This window comes from Chiloscyllium plagiosum, unplaced genomic scaffold, assembly GCF_037043375.1.
Source record: "Chiloscyllium plagiosum isolate Xiang-an unplaced genomic scaffold, Cpla_swu_hap1 HiC_scaffold_4, whole genome shotgun sequence".
NCBI lineage: Eukaryota > Metazoa > Chordata > Chondrichthyes > Orectolobiformes > Hemiscylliidae > Chiloscyllium > Chiloscyllium plagiosum.
This window is the reverse complement of record NW_028270142.1, coordinates 68809294-68830779: the sequence shown is the minus strand read 5'-3', so window position 1 is coordinate 68830779 and position 21486 is coordinate 68809294. Positions and strand designations below refer to the sequence as shown.

General features: G+C 41.6%; 1 protein-coding gene across 1 annotated transcript in view; it reads right to left on the bottom strand.

The window, feature by feature from the left end:
- fzd6 (frizzled class receptor 6) overlaps window positions 1-21229 on the bottom strand; it is an 84617-nt gene extending 63388 nt beyond the window's left edge. The window contains exons 1-2 of the mRNA XM_087986301.1: window positions 21142-21229; window positions 2360-2559 (exon numbers count right to left, since the gene is read on the bottom strand). The gene's annotated coding sequence lies outside the window, so the exon portion shown is untranslated. The remainder of the gene's footprint in view (window positions 1-2359; window positions 2560-21141) is intronic.
- Between the last annotated feature and the right edge of the window lie 257 nt (window positions 21230-21486).

The window sequence follows — 21486 nt, the reverse complement described above, 5'->3', positions numbered from 1 at the left end:
GTTACAGTCAGTTCTGCTATAACGCAATAGTTCCATTCTCGTGCACTCCCATGCTATAAGAAAATCATGTAATAACAGCACTATTTAAACTAATGGGGCTGGAATCGCATTTTAACCAATAAATGCTTTAAAAGTGCGCACTTTAAAAACAGTGTCCCCAATTTGTTAATCATGTTAGAGCGAATTCACATTAACGAAAAATGTGGTATAGGAGAATGACCTGCAGTTTGATCAGCTGAATTGCAGCTGGAATGCAACATCTTATGCTTACCTTTAAAATAAGAAAAAGTTCGGGTCTAGGCTATCTTCTTAACATATTTTGAGAGGGTTTGGTCTGGTCCAACTGACTAGATTAATGAATCCATCGAAATGATTGACACAGCCCAGCTGATTGTTTTTGAGCACATGGTTTTTGAGAGCATAACAACTAAAGACAATCTTCTCATTCCTGTTGCCCCTCGAAGAGAGAACAAGGGGCAGGATACCTATAAGAAATTCTACTTGAGAAAAACATTCCGATCAAGAAATTGGCTTCCATGCCAACTGATGGTGCACCACCAGCCAGATTTGGTGCAAATGTTACATTTTGCAGAAATGATCCCGATTCCTCTGTTTTGTCAACTGTATAACCTGCCAGCAAGCATTAGCAAGTAAACTTATAAACATTTTTCAAGTCATGAAAGTTGTTGTTGAAATTGTAAACTTGATTTGTAAACTTTTAAACTTCATTTCAGCAAAGGAACCTGCTGCAAAGGAAGGAAGTGCTCCCATTGCTGCTGTCCCCCTGGGAAAGGGACTGATGGCACCGAGAAGGCAACAAAAAGAACAATAGTAAGAGAGAGAAAAGAAAGAAGTAAAAGGAGAGAAGAGAGAAACAATAAAGACAGATAGAAGCAGACCAGCCCCGAGCTCAGGACACGAGCATGAATGCTGAAAAGGTGGCAAAGGGGTTGACGTGGTAGCATCCACCATATCTATCTTAAATTCCAAGTATCTTCAACACTTGACATTGTAGGAGAACCAGAAAAGTTCCAGAAAAGTCGCAAAGGCTGTTGAGGCTTAGTGAGTTAGTGAGTTAGCAGCTTTCATATGGTCCACGTGCTTGTTCAGGACTGTTGCACCTACCCAAACTTCATATGTCACTACACCTGACCTCGCATCGACCATGAGTCCTAACCACACAGGGCCATTCCCGTGGTTCCTACACTAAACTTCGACACCTGAAGTCAAGTATCTCTCTCTCTCTTTCTCTCTATCTTATCAGAATCTTGTGTTTGGCATTGGCATTTTACCCCTCCCTCCTCCCAGATCTGGGAAGATCTGATTTAACCTGTCAACATACAAGGTAGCCTTAGCTCCTTTGATAGTTCTTAGACATTTCTGAAAAACATCCGGGAATGTAATTAGGACTTCACTCAGTCAGCCATTTTCTAATCAAAAAGTGTTGAGCCAATCTAGGTGAATCTTTCTCAATCAATTTTGCTCTATTGAGCTTGGGCCTGAGTCTTTTACTACAATCAGTGCTAACTGAACATCATATGAGAGTGGAACTGAAGTTATATCAACCTCCATTAGAAGCAGGTGACCATTTAAGCAGGAATTTATTTTGGTTTTGATTTGATTGTTGCTAAGCAATTTAACTGTTCCAAACCAGATGTCGGTGGACTGTCCAGGGTGTACACACCACTGGATACCAGCCTATGAGTTCGCTTACTCAATTTATGTGTAGTTGGCCTCTTTTACTGTCCTGAGTCCACATACCGGCAGCAACTACATGGCTCACCGACCTGGATCCTGAGGAAAATTTTAACCATTTGGCCAGGATTTGGTTTTATTTTGGGCTAGCCTAGAGTAGCTCTGTTCAGGAAACATCCTGAATGTTGCTATGCAATCGCTTTCATTCAGGTAGTTGTTCCCAAGGTCAGTCAGACTGTCAAAGGTGTTCACTCCCATCAGACTACGCAGCAAATCATATGCTCGCTTGCTGCATTTCCCAATGGTAAAGCCAGTTGTAGTGCATGTTTGAAGTCCAGTTGAGCTTCAGCTAGTAGGTGCTTTTGCATGGTTACATTATTAATCCTACTCTTGTTGCCATCGAAGTAATTCTATAGAGGCTGGCATCCAATCACCAAGTCACCCTTTATTTACACATGGAGAGTCCTTGACACTGATCCAGCTTCATCAGCACCAGCTCTCTGAATGATAGGATGTCTGACACTCCTATTCTTATTTGTAAGCCAGATTAACAACCCCAATCGGGGAAGTCATATTCTATGAGGTTCACCTGGCTGACCTTGTTACAATCACAACATAACAACCAAATAGCCATATCTCAAAGTCTAAGGGAAATAGTCCTTACTCAAGTCATGGGAGACACCCTTCACTCAGAGGGTCCAGGCATACTAAGTCAAAGGTAACCTCTGAGATCAGTCCAGAGCCCTTGGTACTGTCAACCAGATGATTGGTCAGCTTTTTCTCCTTGTAGGGTATGAAGATCTCAATGTTGGGCAGACGACCACCCATCGTTACTCTTGTTGCTCTACTGTGGACTATTTTCTCCTGAAATGAGAGAAAGGGAGGGATTAAGTGAGATGAAAGTTCTGGCACAGTTATTAATGCTCGTACAGTTGTGGTAAAGGTGGCTAATTGCTCCAACTGGGTGAAGAAGAGATGCAGAGGCCATGCAGGGTTCTGAGGAAGGATTACCTAGTTCTGAGGAAGGGTCACTGGACCTGAAATGTTAACTGTGATTTCTCTCCACATGCTGCTAGATCTGCTGAGCTTTTCCAGCAATTTCTGTTTCAATTTCTGATTTCCAGTATTCACAGTTCTTAAGATTTTTATTTTTCCATGCAGAGTAATTAGTTTGCGAGCATTGAATGAGTAGGAGCAAGTGAACCAATGTCATCTCAACAAGATCATCCCTACACCTCCACTTCTCATCTTTAAACAACCATCAAACCTTAAACATGCCACTGTTCGCAGCAAACTACCCAGCCTTCAGACAATATTGATGAGAACACCACACAACCCTGCCATGCCAACCTCTGCGAGACATGTCAGATCATTGACACGGATACTACCATCACACATGAGAACACCACCGACCAGATACATGGCACCCATACAACTTGGCCAATGTTGTCAATCTTAAACACAGTTAAAAATCACACAACACAAGGTTATAGTCCAACAGGTTTACTTGGAAGCACTAGCTTTCTGAGCACTGTCAGCTACCCGATGAAGGAGCAGCGCTCCAAAAGCTTGTGCTTCCAAATAAACCTGTTGGACTATAACCTGGTGTTGTGTGATTTTTAACTTTGTTGACCCCAGTCCAACACTGGTTCCTCCACATCATATCTTAAACATTGCAGGCAATGATGCCCCGAGGCATGGTATATTGGTGAGACCATACAGATACCACAACAATGGATGAATGGATATGGTGCAACAATCGCCAAATAGGAACATTCCCTCCCAGTCAGGAAACACTTCAGCAGCCAAGGACATTCGGCATCCGATCTTCGGATAAGTGTCCTCCAAGGTAGCCTTCGAGATACACAGCAATGCAGACTCACCGAGCAGAAACTGATAGCTACATTCCATACCCATGAAGGCAACCTCAATTATGATCTTGGGTTCATGTCTCACTACATGTGACCTCACAACCCTGTTCTGTATCTGTAAAATCTTCTTTACTGTTCTGTTTTGACACCATCACCTTGATAAATTGTTATGATCTCTCTACCTTCATTAGCTTGTACAGTTTTGGATTACTTATTACATTGGTTAGTCCCTCGGTATGCTTATAACTCTCATGTTATTCCAGTCAAATAAAAACCGAAAAAACTACAGCTGCTGTAAATCAGGAGTAGGGGCATGGGTAGGGGTTGTTGGGGTGGGGTTGCTCAGCGGGTCTGGCGTCATCTGTGAAGAAAAATCAAAAAGGAAGTTTCGGATCCGGTGACGCTTTGTCTGGATTTTCTTCACAGATGCTGCCAGACCCCTGTTGGGCTTTCCCAGCAGCTTTTGTTTTAGTTCCATGTTATTCCAGTCATTTAGTTTGTCTCCAGCACCACCTCATTTTAAATTTTTTGTGATTATCTCTCTGCTTCAGTTAATTGGATTATAGATCATCTGTTTGGTTGTTATTCACATTGTCTAATACTCTTAGTCATCTGCAGAGACTTATTATTTGACACTCCACTTACACTATTTGTATAATCTTTTGATCTCTCTGCCAGTAAATGCTGTGTTTTGTGTGGTTTCCTCTCACAATACCTGATGAACGGGCTACATTCCGAAGCTTGTGATTTCAAATAAACCTGTTGGACTATAACCTGGTGTTGCATGATTTCTGATTTTGTCCACCCAGTCCAACCCCACCACCTCCACAGATTGGAAGAGAGCCCTGGCACAATCAGAGAGTTCTGTACTTTACTCTAACATGACTGGAGCAGCAACTGGATAAATCACTGAGAATCAGTGAGTGGGGAGGAAACAGGGTGATTCAGCCCATCTGACCAATGCTTACCAACCCCACAATCTCTTTCCACTCTAGTAATCTCTCCTTAATTGGCCCTATGGATAACTATCTGTTTCTCCCACATCCAGATATCAAACCTCCAATCAGTGTGTCATTGCCTAACCAGGTGGCCATGTTCCTTATTTTCACTACTCTTAGTTGTCAAATCATGAACAGTGTATTTGTTCATAAAGTAGTCAGAAAGTGTGAGTCCTCTTGCATCCTTTACTTCCTTCCATTTCTGTGTGTCTGTTTGACAGGTGCATTGCACTAGTGAAATGCCACACATCAGCACTATGGAAACACTGGAAGTTGTTATCAGTTGACAGGGAAAAAAAGCAAAATTTTGCACTGAATATTGATAAATGTTTGTTGAACAAATATGCATATGAAGCATGTGTGCCTGTAGTGTATCAAATTCATTTTATACTAAAATAAATGCATGACACTAAAAAAATGTGTCACCGCAGCTATGGTGAGAGGAAAGTATTTTATTAACAAGATAAGAAAACAGAACATAATCTCCTGTGAGCAACAACAGAACAAGACTTGTTGACCACATTTAAAATATTGCATGAGACAAAATCGCTGGCTCAATAAAACGTCAGGCTGGATTTAGTGCTCTCTACATTGAAATGTAGAAAATAGGAGCAGGAGTAGGCCATTCAGACTCTGCTCCACCATTCAATATGACAATTCAATTTAACTCTGTACCTTACTTCTGCTTTTGACCCATACCCTTTAGCCTCAAGAATGATATCTAACTCTTTCTTGAAAAAATTAAATATTTTAGCCTCAAAATCATCTCCTGTGACAAAGAATTTTACAGGCTCACCACACTCTGGATGAAAGAAATTATCCTCATCTCAGTCCTAAATGGCATACACTGTATGCTGGACCCCTGAATCTGGACTCCTGGACATCAAGAACATCTTTCCTGCATTTACCCTATCTAAGCTTGTTAGAGTTTTAGAAGTTTCTATCAGATCCCCCCCCCCCCATTCTGCTAAACTCCAATAAATGTAGTCTTAATCAATTCAGTCACTCATCACACATTAGTCCTGCTATCCCAGAAATCAGTCTGATAAGCCTTCATTGCAGTCCCTTCACAGTCAGAACCACCTTCCTTTGACAAAGAGATCAAAACTGCACACTTGGTCTGGTGTCACCAAGATCTCCCTGTTCCTGTACAATTGAAGAAGGACAACACTGCTCCTGTAATCAAATACTCTTGGTTTGAAGGTGCCTTCTTCACTGTCTACTATCCCTTCCTGCTTACTTTCAGCAACTGATGTAGAAGGCAGGCAGGTCTTGTTGCATCCCTTTTTTTCCAAACTATTGCCATTTAGGTAGTAATATGCCTTCCTGTACTTGTTCGCACAGCAGATAACCTCACATTTATTCACATTACACTTCAGTTTGCCATTTTTTTGCCCACTCACTCATCTTGTCCAAATTATGCTAAAACATCTTTGCATCTTCCTCACTGTTCACGCTCCCACTCAGTTTTGAGTCTTTTGCCAAACTGGAGATATTACATTTAGCGAGTTTTGAGAAGATTTGTAGCTCAGGTTGAGGTTCTGGATGTAGGTTTGCTCACTGAGCTGGAAGGTTCATTTCTAGACATTTTGTCACCCTACTAGGTGACATCTTCAGTGGGCCTCAGGCGAAGCACTGCTGTTAAGTCCTGCTTTCTATTTATATGTTTAGGTTTCTTTGGGTTGGTAATGTCATATAACATTTAGTTTCCTCATCCAAACCATTAATATATACTAATGGTGATTGCCGTGTCAGTGGGGGAATACTTTGGGACCAGTGAACATAGTTCTATTAATGTTAAAATAGTCATGGAGAGGGACAAAACAGGTTGACAGGTTCTAAATTGGGGGTGGGGGGTGGGTGGGATGGGCAAGACAAATTTTGATGGAATTAGACAGGAGCTTACAAGGGTTGATTGGAGTAGTTTGTTTGCAGGCAACGGGACCTCCAGCAAGTGGGCCTTTAAAAATGTGATAGGTAGAGTTCAAGGTCTATATGTTCCAGTGAGGGTGAAGGGCAAGGTTTGCAGGAGTAAGAAATCCTGGATGACAAGAGGTACTGAGGCTTTGACCAGAAATATGAAGGAGGTACTGGCAGCTGGGATCAAGGGACACAATGCAAGTATATAGGGGATACAGAATTAACAGAAAAGGAAATCAGGAGGGCAAAAGGGGGCACGAGATAGCTTTGACTGAGAAGATTAGAGTGAATCCAAACAGATATTTTAAGTATATTAAAGGAAAAAGAATAAATAGAGAGAGTATAGGACCCCTCAAGGACCAAAGTGGACATGTATGTGTGGACGCAGGAGATAGGTAAGATCCTCAATGAATATATCTCCTCTGTGTTTACCGTGGAGAAAGACATGAAGACTGAGGAGCTTGGGGAAGTTAGCGGTGATGTCTTGGGGTTAGTCCAAGGTATCACAGTAGAGGAGGTATTGGATGTATTAGAATGTATGACGGTGGATGAATCTCCTGACCGTGACCAGAGGATAGAGAAGAAATTGTGAGGGCTCTGGCTGATATATTTGCATCATTGTTAGCCATTGGTGAGGTCCCAGAAGACTGCAGGGTAGTGCATGTTGTGTCCTTATTTAATAAGGACTGCAAAGAAAAACCTGGGAACAAAAAACCAGTAAGCTTAACATCTGTGCTGGGTAAGTTACTTGAGAAGATTCTGAGGGATAAGATATACATGCATTTGGAAAGACAGGATTTGATTAGGAGTAGTCATCATGGCTTTGCGCTTAGGAGATCATGCCTGACAAGTTTGTTAGAGCTCTTTTATGAAGTGAACAGGAAGGATGATGAGGGCAGGGCAGTAAATGGAGTCTACATAGATTTCAGTAAGGCCTTTGATAAGGTTCCACATGGTCGGCTGTTCTGAAAGTTTAGATTGCATGGAATCCAGGATGAGCTGACAAATTGAATACACAATTGGCTTGATCTTAAAAAGCAGAAGGTAATAGTGGAAGGATGCTTGTTGGGCTGGAGGCCTGTGACTAGTGGTGTGCCTCAGAGGTTGGTGATGGGCCGATTGCTGTTTGTTATCTACGTCAATGATGAGAATGATTAGTAAGTTTGCAGATGACATTGTAATGTATCATTGACAGTGAGGAAAGATATCAGAAATTGCAGCAGGACCTTGATCAGCTGGGGAAGTGGGCTGAGAAATGACAAATGGAAGTTAATATAGATAAGTGTGAGGTATTGTATTTTGGAAAGTCCATACAAGGTGGGATTTCATAGTGAATGGTAGGGCCTTAAGGACTGTAATGGAACAGAGGGACCTTGGAGTTCAGTTGCACGGTTTTCTTAAAATGGAGTCACAGATATACAGGGCAGACTGGTCTTCATCAGACAGGGCATTGAGTATAGAAATTGGGAAGTTATGTTGAAGTTGTACAGAATGTTGGTGAGGCTGCACTTAGAAAATTGTGTTTAATTTTGGTCACCATGCTATATGAAGGATGTTATTAAACTGGAAAGAGTGAAGAAGGAATTTACAAGAAGGTTGCCAGGATTCAATGGTCTGAGTTGTAGGAAGACATTGGACAAGCTAGGACTTTTTTCTTTAGTGCATAGAAGACTGAGGGGTATCTTATAGAAGTGTATAAGATCATAAGACACATGGATAGGGTGAATGCACTCAGTCTTTTTCACAGGGTTGGGGAATCAAAGACTAGAAGGCATCAGTTTAAGTTAAGAGGGGAAAGAATAAAAGGGAACCTGAGGGGCAACATTTTTACACAGAGAGTGTACCTTTATGGAATGAGCTCCAGTGGCATGAACAACATTAAAAGATATTTGGGCAAATACATGGGTAAAAGGAGAAAAGTGAGGACTGCAGATGCTGGAGACCAGAGTTGAAAAATGCGGTGCTGGAAAAACACAGCAGGCCAGGCAGCATCCAAGGAGCAGGAGAATCGATGTTTCGGGCATAATGGGTAGGAAAGGTTTAGAAGGATATGGGTCAAGTGCAGGGAAATGGAGTTATCGTGGATGGACATTTTGGTCAGCACAGACCAAACTGGGCCAAACGGCCCGTCTCTGTGTTGTCAGACTCTATGATACTGTGACACTATATATTGTAATTAGCTGGGGTTCAAGCCTTGGGTAGTGCTGTAGAACAGAGACACCTAGAGGTTCAGGTACATATTCATTTGAAATTTGTGACACAGGTAGACAGGGAGGCTAAGAAGACATTTAGCATGCTTATCTTCATTGCATAGATCTTTGAGCAAATGAATTGGGATGTTATGTTGAGGTTGTTACATTGGGACGTTATGTTGGTAAGGCCTCTTTTTGAGTACTGTGTCCAGTTCTGGCTTTTATAGGAAGAAGCTAGAGAGGATTCAGAAGAGATTTACTAGGATATTGCCAGGAATGGGGTGTTGAGTTATTAGGAGGAGCTGGGACTTCTTTCACTGAAGCCTAGGAGATTAAGAGGTTTACAGAGATTTATAAAATCATGAGGGGTATAGATAAGGTTAATGGCAAAAGGCTTTTCCATGGGTTGGGGGATTTCAATACTGGGGGCATATTTTTAAGGTGAGAGGAGAAAGATTTAAAAAGGACAAGATGCAATGTTTTTACATTGAATAGTTCATGTTTGGAATAATTTTCCACAGGAAGTGATGGATATGGGAAGGAAATGGGCCAAGGGCAGGCAGGTGAGACCAGTTTAGTTTGGGATTATGATTAGCATGGATTTGATGGACTGAAGTATTTGTTACGCTGTTGTATGACTCTATGACTCTATGATGCTGATCTCTGTGATATTTCACCAGTCATTGCCTTCCACTCAGAAAATGACCCGTTCTTCCAACTTTTTACTTCCTGCCTGCCAGCAGTTTACCATCCATATCAGTACACTACCCCAGTCCTTTCTTCTTGATTTTTATTCTCTAATCGCTTATGTGGGACCTTATTGAAAGTCTTGTGAAAGTACAAGTAAACCATATTCATTGGCTTCCCCTCATTAACTGTACTACTTGCATGCCAGGAAAATTCAAGTAGATTTGTCTAGCATGATTTATTTTTCATAAATCCATGCTGACCCTATCTGATCCTGTTCCTGTCTTCCAAATGCTCTGTTATTAAATCTTTTGTAATGGACTTTAACATTTTTGTCTCTACTAATGTCAGGCTAACCAGTTTATAATTCCCTGCTTTCTCTCTATCTCTTTTTTTAAATAGTGGAGTTACATTAATTATCCTTCAATTCATAGGAACTGTTTCAAAGTATATTGAATTTTGAAAGATGACCACAAGTGTATCCATTGGGTCGCTTCCTTAATGACTCTGGGATGTAGATTATTAGATCCTGACCATTTGTTAGCCTTTAATATGTATTTAACTAGTCTGCCATTTATTTATTCCCAATTATTGCTTCCACTGTTTTTAATTATAAGGGACCTACATTTGCCTTCACTAACCTATTTTTATTTCACATGCCTATAGAAACTTTTACAACCAGTTTGTGTGCACTTGGCAAATTTACTCTCATACTCTATTTTTCTCCTCTTAACCAATCTTATTGTTCTTTGCTGAAGTCTAAACTGTACCCAGTCCTCAAATTGGCTGCCTTTTTGGGCAATTTGTATGCACCTTCCTTGGATCTAATGCTATTCTTAATTTACTTTGATAGTCACGTTTGAGCCTCCTTTTCCATTTAATTTTTGTACAAAACTTGAATGGAAAAATTGTTACGATTTCTCCATGCTCTATTTAAATGTTTACCATCGTCTATCCACCATCTTCCCTGTTAGCAACATTCTCCAATTTATCAGAGCTAGCTCATGCCTCATACTATCATAAATTCTTTTAGTGAGATTCATGATCTTAGTTTTCAAATCAATGAGGTCACTCTTCATCTTAGGGAAGAATTTTACCATATTATGGTCACTCCACCCCAAAGCACAGAGTCTCTGCATTAAATGTGGAGGAGGAGGTCTTCAGATGTGACAAAATTTCTGGCCCCTGCCAGAAATGCCACCAAATCAAGCACTAATCAGGCACTTAAATGCTGTCCAGTAGGTTTCTTTCCTTATCAGGTCCCTTGTTACTGATGTCACACCCCTCCCAAGTTGCTGACTAATCAGAATTGTAGCCATTACACTAAGGGAAATGCCAATAGAGGCCTAGGCTGCTCAATCACAAAGACCAGAGAGAAAGGTGCATTTTTTGAAGGATCAAAGATTGGTGATCATGGGATAATAATGGGATTGGAATGGTTGGTAGCAAGGCAGGCGGTTGATTTTCAGTGGCCAATCCATGCACCTCAACCTTGCCTCCAATTCCCCGAGCCCATCAGGTAGACCGCACTGGTCTTTTTGTCAGGAAAGTAGCCACTTATCTTGGTAGCCAGATTGCAGATAATTGGTTGATGGGAAGCGGTTAAGAGGCCATTAATTTGGTGGTGGATCAGGAAGCTCATCTCTGAGAACTTCATTGTTCAAGTGGCGAGATGGGGGTGTATTTCTTTGTGGTGCCAGCCTGCACTGTTACTTGCCATTCCTGCTACCTGCCCCACCACCTCTAAGGATGGAAAAATTTTGCCTCATATCTTATCACAGTGTGAAATAGTACTCAAGGAGAAAAGAGAAGGGGCTCTCTGTCAAATACCTGGCATCATGCATTTAGCGAGTAATTGCCAAGATGATAATGGCACCCATCTGTTGGGCCTCTGCCTTTCACTTCGTTGTCTGCAGTATTCTCCTGCCTGAGAGAATGAACAACCATATGGTTCCCTCCCTTCCATTGCCTGTGTTATTTAAAAGAATCATCAACTGTGGGAACAAAAGAAACTCACGGTTGGTAATTTGCTTCCCAGACACCAGGGTTTGTGATGTCTCTGATTGTGTTTTCAGAATCCTTGTGGGGAGGGAGAGCAGCCCCAAGTCATGGTCCACATAGACACCAATGACACAAGAAGGAAGAGAGATGGGGATTTTAGGCAGAAATTCAGGGAGCTAGGGTGGAAGCTTAGAACTAGGACAAACAGAGTTGTTACCTCTGATTTGTTGCCAGTGCCACATGAGAGCAAAGTGAGGAATAGGGAGAGAGAGGAGTTGAACACATGACTACTGGGATGGTGCAGGAGGGAGGGTTTTGGATTCCTGGATAATTAGGACTCTTTCTGGGGTAGGTGGGACCTATACAAACAGGATGCACTTCACTTGAACCAGAGAGGTACCAATATCCTGGGGAGGAAATTTGCTAATGCTCTTCGGGTTGGTTTAAACTAATTCAGCAGGGGGATAGGAACCTAAATTGTAGTTCGAGTACAGAGGAGATTGAGAGTAGGGAGGTCCAAAATAAGGTTTCAGTGTTGCAAGAGGGCACCGGCAAGCAAGAAGTTGGTTTGAAGTGTGTCTATTGCAATGCCGGGAGCATCCGAAATAAGGTGGGTGAATTTGCAGCATTGGTTGATACCTGTGGCCATTTCAGAGACATGGGTAAAGCAGGGACAGAAATGGTTTTTGCAGGTTCCAGGATTTAGATGTTTCAGTAAGAACAAGAAAATGGTAAAAGAAGTGGGGGTGTGGCTTTGTTAGTCAAAGACAGTATTACAGCTGCAGAAAAGATGTTTGAGGTCTCATCAATTGAGTTAGCATGGGCTGAGATTAGAAGCAGGAAAGGAGAGGTCTCTGTTGTGAGTTTTCTATAGGCCTCTGAATAGTTGCAGAGATTTAGAGGAAAGGTTGGCAAAGATAATACTTGATAGGAGCGAAAGTGACAGGGTAGTTGTTATGGGGGACATCAACTTCCCAAATGTTGACTGGGAATACTATAGTTCAAATACTTTAGATGGGTCAGTTTTTGTCCATTGTGTGCAGGAGGGTTTCTGACACAGTATGTAGACAGGCCAACAGGGGGTGAGGCCACATTAGATTTGGTGCTGGGTAATGAACCCGGCCAGTTGTTAGATTAGGAGGTGGGGAGCACTTTGGTGATAGTGACCGCAATTCAGTTATGTTTACTTCAGCAATGGAAAAGGATAGATATACACCAGAGGGCAAGAGCTATAGCTGGGGAAAGGCAATTACAATATGATTAGACAAGATTTAGGATGTATAGGATGGGGAAGGAAACTGCAGGGGATGGGCACAATAGAAATGTGGAGTTTATTCAAGGAACAGCTACTGTGTGTCCTTGATAAGTATGTACCTGTTAGACAGAGAGAAAGTTATCAAGTACAGGAGCCGTGGTTTACTAAGGAAGTTGAATTTCTTGTCAAGAGGAAGAAGGCTTATGTTAGGATGAGATGTGAAGACTCAGTTAGGGTGATTGAGAGTTACAAGATAGCCAGGAAAGGCCTAAAGAGAGCTCAGATAAGTGAGGAGAGGACATAAGAAGTTGTTGACAGATAGGATCAGGGAAAACCCTAAAACATTCTCTAGGTATATAAGGGACAAAAGAATGATGAGATTAAGATTAGGGCCAATCAAGGATGGTAGTGGGAAGTTGTGCGTGGAGTCAGAGGAGATAGGGGAAGTGCTAGATGAATATTTTTCATCAGTATTCACACTGCAAAAAGAAAATGTTGTTGAGGAGAACACTGAGAAACAGGCTACTAAACTAGATGGGATTGAGGTTCACAAGGAGGAGGTGTTAGAAATTCTGGAAAGTGTGAAAATAGATAAATTCCCTGAGCCGAATGGGATTTATCTTAGAATTCTTTGGAAAGCCAGGGAGGAGATTGCTGAGACTTTGGCTTTGATCTTTATGCAGTCATTGTATATAGGAATTGTACTAGAAGACTGGAAGATAGTGGGCGGCACGGTGGGCGGCACGGTGGCACAGTGGTTAGCACTGCTGCCTCACAGCGCCAGAGACCCGGGTTCAATTCCCGCCTCAGGCGACTCTCTGTGTGGAGTTTGCACGTTCTCCCCGTGTCTGCGTGGGTTTCCTCCGGGTGCTCCGGTTTCCTCCCATTGTCACAAAGATGTGCAGGTTAGGTGAATTGGCCATGCTAAATTGTCCGTAGTGTTCGGTTAGGGGTAAATGTATGGGTATGGGTGAGTTGCGCTTTGGCGGTTCGGTGTGGACTTGTTGGGCCGAAGGGCCTGTTTCCATACTGTAATGTAATCTAATCTAATCGATAGCAAATGTTGTTCCCTTGTTTAAGATGGGGAGTAGAGACAACCGAATAATTATAGACCAGTGAATCTTACTTCTGTTGTGGGTAAAGTGTTGGGAAACGCTATGAGATAGGATTTATAATCATCTCAATAGGAATAAGTTGATTCAGGATAGTTAACACAATTTTGTGAAGGGTAGGTCATGCCTCACAAACCTTCTGAGCTCTTCGAGAAGGTGACCAAACAGATGGATGAGGGTAAAGCCATTCATATGGTGTATATGGATTTCAGTAAGGCATTTGATAAGGTTCCCCGTAGTAGGCTACTGCACAAAATATGGAGGCATGGGATTGAGGGCGATGTAATGGTTTGGATCAGAAATTGGCTAGCTGGAAAAAGTCAGAGTTTGGTGGTTAATGGGGAATGTTCATCCTGGAGTTCAGTTACTAGTGGTGTACTGCAAGGATCTGTTTTGGGTCCATTGCTGTTTATAATTTTTATAAATGACCTGGATGAGAGCGTAGAAGGATGGGTTAGTAAATTTGCAGAGAAAACTAAGGCCGGTCGAGTTGTGGATAGTGATGAAGGATGTTGCAGGTTCCAGTGGGACATAGATAAGCTGCAGAGCTGGGCTGAGAGGTGGCAAATGGAGTTTAATGCAGAAAAGTGTGAGGTGATTCATTTTGGAAGGACCAACAGGAATAAAGAGTACTGGGCTAATGGTAAGATTCTTGGTAGTGCAGATGAGCAGAGAGACCTCGGTGTCCATGTACATAGATCCCTGAAAGTTGCCACCCAGGTTAATTGAGCTGTTAAGAAAGCATACGGATGTTAGCTTTTATTAGTAGAGGGATTGAGTTTCAGAACCACAAGGTCATGTTGCAGCTGTACAAAACTTTGGTGCGACCGCACTTGGAGTATTGCACACAGTTTTAGTCACTGCATTCGTGGAAGGGTGTAGAAGTTTTGGAAAGTGTTCAGAGGAGATTTATTAGGATGTTGCCTGGTATGGAGGGAAAGTCTTATGAGGAAAATTTGAAGGACTTGAAGCTGTTTTCATTAGAGAGAAGAAGGTTGAGAGGTGACTTAATTAGGGTTAGAGAGGGTGGACAGAGAGAACCTTTTTCCTCAGATGGTGGTGACTAGAACAAGGGGGCATAGCTTCAAATTGAGAGTTGGTAGATATAGGATGGATGTCAGAAGTAATTTCTTTACTCAGAGAGTAGGAGGAACGTGGAACAAACTACCTGCAACAATTGTAGACTCACCAACCTTACTGGTATTTAAATGGTCATTGGATAGGCATATGGATGAGAATGGAATAGTATGGGTTAGATGGGCTTCAGATTGGTTTCACAGGGTGACCAAAGGACCTGTCCTGTACTGTAATGTTCTATGTTCTATATTCTATAATTTCAGGTTAGTAGGTGACTGGTTTTGACCAACTTGTTCCAATTGTGGAAGTATTTGGGCATTTCTATAGGTGATTAAAATTGGTCGAATCCTCTGCAAGATATGCTGAAGGACTTTGTCCTGAATTTAAGAATTCTGCACAATCCACTTGCTGTAAAATATGAGTGCTATAGTTCACATGCTTCCTTGGATGAGTGATACAGAGATGATAGTGAGCAGGTGATAACGAAAGAGGAAGGAAGAGAAGCACACTTAGCAGGTGGCCTTATCCATCTGAGGTGTTCAGAGAGGAATTCTTGATCTGAATCTGTGAGCAACAGGATGTCAGACATTTTCATCTCAGTTGCTTACCATTTCCACACTAAAAAAAGGGAAAAGATGTGATCTGATTTCTGGATATGTGCCAGTTTGCTGCTGGACCTCCTCTATGTTTCTATGGCATTGATTATAGACTTCTTGGCAAGGCTGCCAATGCACCAAGTAATTAATTGAGTAAACTGATTATTCTTTATCTCTAGGATGCTCCATCTAGCCTTAACCAAGTTTTCAACAACAAACTCATGAACGACCTTAGCCTCAAGCAATGTGGCAGCTGCCGCTTTCCTACCAACAGACAATTTATGCCCAGCGTTTTGTCACTTGCAGATACCACCTTTCAACTTCTGAAGTAGCTGCAATATAAATATCTGAGCTGGTGAATAGGAGACTGAGGTAATTATATTTCTTCCTCATTAGAGTCATAGAGTCATAGAGATGTACAGCATGGAAACAGACCCTTCAGTCCAACCCGTCCATTCCGACCAAGTACCCCAACCCAATCTAGTCCCACCTGCCAGCACCCGGCCCATATCCCTCCAAACCCTTCCTACTCATATACCCATCCAAATACCCTTTAAATGTTGCAATTGTACCAACCTCCACCACATCCTCTGGCAGCTCATTCAATACACGTACCACCCTCTGTGTGAAAAAGTTGCCCCGTAGGTCTCTTTTATATCTTTCCCCTCTCACCCTAAACCTATGCCTTCTAGTTCTGGACTCCCCGACCTCAGGGAAAAGACTTTGCCTATTTATCCTATCCATGCCCCTCATAATTTTGTAAACCTCTATAAGGTCATCCCTCAGCCTCCAACGCTCCAGGGAAAACAGGCCCAGCCTGTTCAGCCTCTCCCGATAGCTCAAATCCTCCAACCCTGGCAACATCCTTGTAAATCTTTTCTGAACCCTTTCAAGTTTCACAACATCTTTCCAATAGAAAGGAGACCAGACCTGCACACAATATTCCAACAGTGGCCTAACCAATGACCTGTACAGCCATAACATGACCTCCCAACTCCTGTACTCAATACTCTGACCAATAAAGGAAAGCATACCAAATGCCTTCTTCACTATCCTATCTACCTGCAACTCCACTTTCAAGGATCTATGAACCTGCACTCCAAGGTCTCTTTGTTCAGCAACACTCCCGAGGACCTTACCATTAAGTGTAAAAGTCCTGCTAAGATTTGCTTTCCCAAAATGCAGCACCTCGCATTTATCTGAATTAAACTCCATCTGCCACTTCTCAGCCCATTCGCCCATCTGGTCAAGATCCTGTTGTAATCTGAGGTAACCCTCTTCGCTGTCCACCACACCTCCAATTTTGGTGTCATCTGCAAACTTACTAACTGTACTTCTTATGCTCGCATCCAAATCATTTATGTAAATGACAAAAAGTAGAGGACCCCGCACTGATCCTTGTGGCACTCCACTGGTCACAGGCCTCCAGTTTGAAAAATAACCCATCCACCACCACCCTCTGTATTCTACCTTTGAGCCAGTTCTGTATCCAAATGGCGAGTTCTCCCTGTATTCCATGAGATCTAACCTTAATAATCAGTCTCCCATGGGGAACCTTGTCGAACGCCTTACTGAAGTCCATATAGATCACATCTACTGCTCTGCCCTCATCAATCTTCTTTGTTACTTCTTCAAAAAACTCAATCAAGTTTGTGAGACATGATTTCCCATGCACAAAGCCATGTTGACTATCCCTAATCAGTCCTTGCCTTTCCAAATACATGTACATCCTGTCCCTCAGGATTCCCTCCAACAACTTGCCCACCACTGATGTCAGGCTCACTGGTCTATAGTTCCCTGGCTTGTCCTTCCCACCCTTCTTAAACAGTGGCACCATGTTAGCCAACCTGCAGTCTTATGGCACTTCATCTGTGACTATCGATGATACAAATATCTCAGCAAGAGGCCCAGCAATCACTTCTCTAGCTTCCCACAGAGTTCTAGGGTAAACCTGGTCAGGTCTTGGGGATCTATTCACCTTTACCCATTTCAAGACATTCAGAACTTCCTCCTCTGTAGTATGGACATTTTGCAAGATATCACCATCTATTTCCCTATAGTCTCTATCTTCCATATCCCTTTCAACAGTAAATACTGATGTAAAATACTCATTTGGTATCTTTCCCATTTTCTGCGGCTCCATACAAAGGCTGCTTTGCTGATCTTTTAGGGGCTCTATTCTCTCCCTCGTTACCCTTTTGTCCTTAATGTATTTGTAAAACCTCATTGGATTTTCCTTAACTCTATTTGCCAAAGCTATCTCATGTTCCCTTTTTGCCCTCCTGATTTCCCTCTTAACCGTACTCCTACTTCCTTTATACTCTTCTAAGGATTCACTCGATCTATCCTGTCTATACCTTACATATGCTTCCTTCTTTTTCTTAACCAAACCCTCGATCTCTTTCGTCATCCAACATTCCTTATACCTACCAGCCTTTCCTTTCACCCTGACAGAAATATACTTTCTCTGGATTCTCGTTATTTCATTTTGAAGGCTTTCCATTTTCCAGCTGTCCCTTTACCTGCGAGCATCTGCCCCCAAACAGCTTTCAAAAGTTCTTGCCTAATACTGTCAAACTTGTCCTTTCTCCAATTTAGAACTTCAACTTTTAGATCTGGTCTATCCTTTTCCATCATTATTTTAAATCTAATAGAATTATGGTCACTGGCCCCAAAGTGCTCCCCCACTGACACCCCAGTCACCTGCTGTGCCTTATTTTCCAAGAGTAGGTCAAGATTTGCACCTTATTAGTGTCTTCTTCACTTCCAGTTCTTCTTCCTCCACTAGTGTCTGAACAGTTTTCTGTTCCTAAGCAGCTGAAGGGAGAAAGGCACAATGGTAGGATTGTAGTCAGGTAGGGAGGTGAAAGGAAAAGGTTCACATGAAGATCATCTGAAGCATGGAAATCAGACAGGATTACTGGATGAGAAGGAAATGGAATACATGGGGTAGGATTAGGTATGAACATACTGTCACCTTCAATGTTTTAGCATCCCCGTTGATCACACACTTAGTCATGACTGCTCAATAACAAGCACTGTATCTTCCATAAGGGTCAGAGCATGCATTCCATCCATGCATGTCCCCTACTGGTTTATTCTACTGCCTCAAGTCCTGTTTCACCTTTTCCTCAAATAAAGGTAATTGTGCCAGTGAGTGTGGTGCAATGAGTTTGAATGATGGTTAAATAACTGCAATGTGTTTGCCATCTGTGAGATATCGGCACAAGGCTTACAGGGTGTGCAAATAAGGTGAAGCGGTGAATATTTGGTGCAATTTGTAGAGGCTGTCAATTGTTGGTGATGCAAGTTTAGTACATTGAGCAGAGTGTGCAAGTCTCCTGATGTGATTATGGATTATGGCATTTGAAGATGCCTTGATGATAAGCCTTAATTATTAATTGAATTTCTTGAGAACCACCCTCAAGGCCAAATTCCTGCATGGCCTTTTGTTCCCCTCTCTTCACAGTTTGCCTTGATGCTTTCCTGGCTCCTGCGGATTAAAGATCTCTCTTCCTGACTATACCTTCCACTAAGGTGTCCACAGCAACATGTGAAAAGCTTGTTCCTCACTCCTTGCCCTGTCACCTTTCTTCATGCTCATACCCTTTTCCTCAAACTGTTCCAGCTCTTACCTTTCAAATTACCTTAATGATACAGGCTGACATTTTGTAGAAACTTGCAAAAACCCAGGCTCCCTGCATGTGGCTGTGGTTCAAACAAACAGGCAGCTGGAAATTTGTGTATGTTTACATCTGAAGCAACCTTGGTTGGGCTGGAATTAAATTACACTTTGCAATATCTGCATTCATTGACCCTGCCCTGTAAGTTTTCAGTTGAACTTTCTTTCTGTAAACCAAAACACGCTCATGAGCAGAATATAGAGGGGAGTAGCCTTTGGATATTCAATAAATCCTTACATTGTTTGAAATGCACTGCAATTAATACAGAACAAGACTTCACACTTTCGCATAGACGTCTCTAATCATAATCGTTTCTCTGATTTAACAAAGGCACTGTATGGTCAGACCTTCAGGTGAGGTTAAAAAGATTAAGTTGAAGTAAGAAGGTGAAAAATTAAATAGAAACACAAGCTATTGAACTTTCCTTATATACTCCTATAATACAAACATCACAATCAATTCCAAAATTTTTTGCCCATCCCTACTTTCCCATTTCAGAGGGCAGTTAAAAGTAAACCACGTTACTGTAGATCTGGAGTCAAATGTAGGCCACACTGGGTAAGGCCAACAGATTTCCTTCTCTAAAATGAAAGCAATTAGATATTGATAACAACTGATAATACAGGTATGTATCACTTTATCCTAAATGCTCGGGACTAGCTGCTTTGCGGAAATTGGAATTTTGCAGTTTTTGGAACTAATGTAGTGTCCCCTGTAGGGTGTAGGGCAGCAACTCACAATCAAACATAAATAATGTACTGCAGCAAAAACATATGAATACTGACACTAAGCGGGATAAATGAAGACTAGAAGTACTACCACACTTTATTTATAGAGTAGTGTACTGATAAATGAAATATATCGACCTTATATTTTATTTTATTTCCATCAAAAACATTACAAGAAAAACATTCTGGAAAGCTTAAATGTACAAATGATTTGGAGATGCCAGTGTTGGACTGGGGTGTACAAAGTTAAAAATCACACAACACCAGGTTATAGTCTAACAGGTTTAACTGGAAGCACACTAGCTTTCGGAGCGACGCTCCTTCATCAGGTGATAGACAGGTGAAAGACAGGTGACTATCCCCTGATGAAGGAGCGTCGCTCCGAAAGCTAGGTTGGACTATAACCTGGTGTTGTGTGATTTTTAACTAAATGTACAAAGCTTATTTATAGAGTAATACATACAAATTCATGAAATACATTGACTATAAATATTCAACAACATTTTATTTCCATAAAGAAAATTACAATAAAAACATTCGGTAAAACTCAAACATACACAGCTTCAGCACTATGGCAGGTGGCAGTTTTAAAGACTTCTTCTAGTGTCATCTGTCTCATTGACATAGGTTTCTGTCTAAGCAATCTCTCTTTAGCTGAGTAAATTGCCATTATCTCTTGCTCACTGATAAATGAACTGTTATTCAAGGCCAGCAATTAACTGATCACACATTTTCACCATATCGTCAGTGGGGACTTTTTCAACTCATCATCACTAACTCATCATCATCATCATCATCATCATCATCATCATCATCATCATCATCATCATCATCATCATCACTACTATCCTCACACTTATCTGTACAGAAACCTTTATTTAAAACCATTTCAGCAATGTTCCCATCGCTTAAGGAATGCACGATAGGCATATCATTGTCAATGTTCAGTATTTCTTTGATGTCAGCTTCATGTAATTTATTTACGCTTGAGTCCAATAAATTTTGTGCGTAAGTAACAAGGCTTGCTATCATCTTTTGCTCTTCAGTGACATGAAAGCCTTCAAACTCTTCATCTGCAGATTCATTTACAAGAAACATTGTTGTAGGCCAGAATCTGTGCCAAGCATTTGTTAATGTTGCTTTATCGACAGCATTCCAAGCATTAGAAACTGTGTAAATGGCATCTTTAAGACTAAACTCTTTCAGGAAGTCTTGAATTCCTACCTCTCTGTTGACTGCTGCAAACATACTGTTTAAAAAATAGTCTTTATACTTGCTGTAATACTGATGTCACATTCGGGGGCAAGTAAATACCAAAAATATTACCTTTCACAAGCTGTTCGGCAGGGTAATTTGCGGAGCAGTTGTCCAGGAACAATAAAATTTTACACTTTTCTTCCAGTCCAGCTTGTCTGCAATGAGCTCATGCTGCTGGTATGAAGTGTTTACTGAACCAGTTGGAAAAAAATTCTCTGGTTACCCATGTTTTCGTGTTTACATAATAATGCACAGGCAAATTGCGTACACCTTTAAGACATCTCGGATGTTTGCTTTTCCCAATCACTGCCCATTTCACCTTGCAACACTGACACACCCAAGACTAGTTAATCTGTCCTTAGTTTCCTTAAAACCTGTTGGTGCTCTCTCATTAGCCGTTGCTAATGTTTTTCT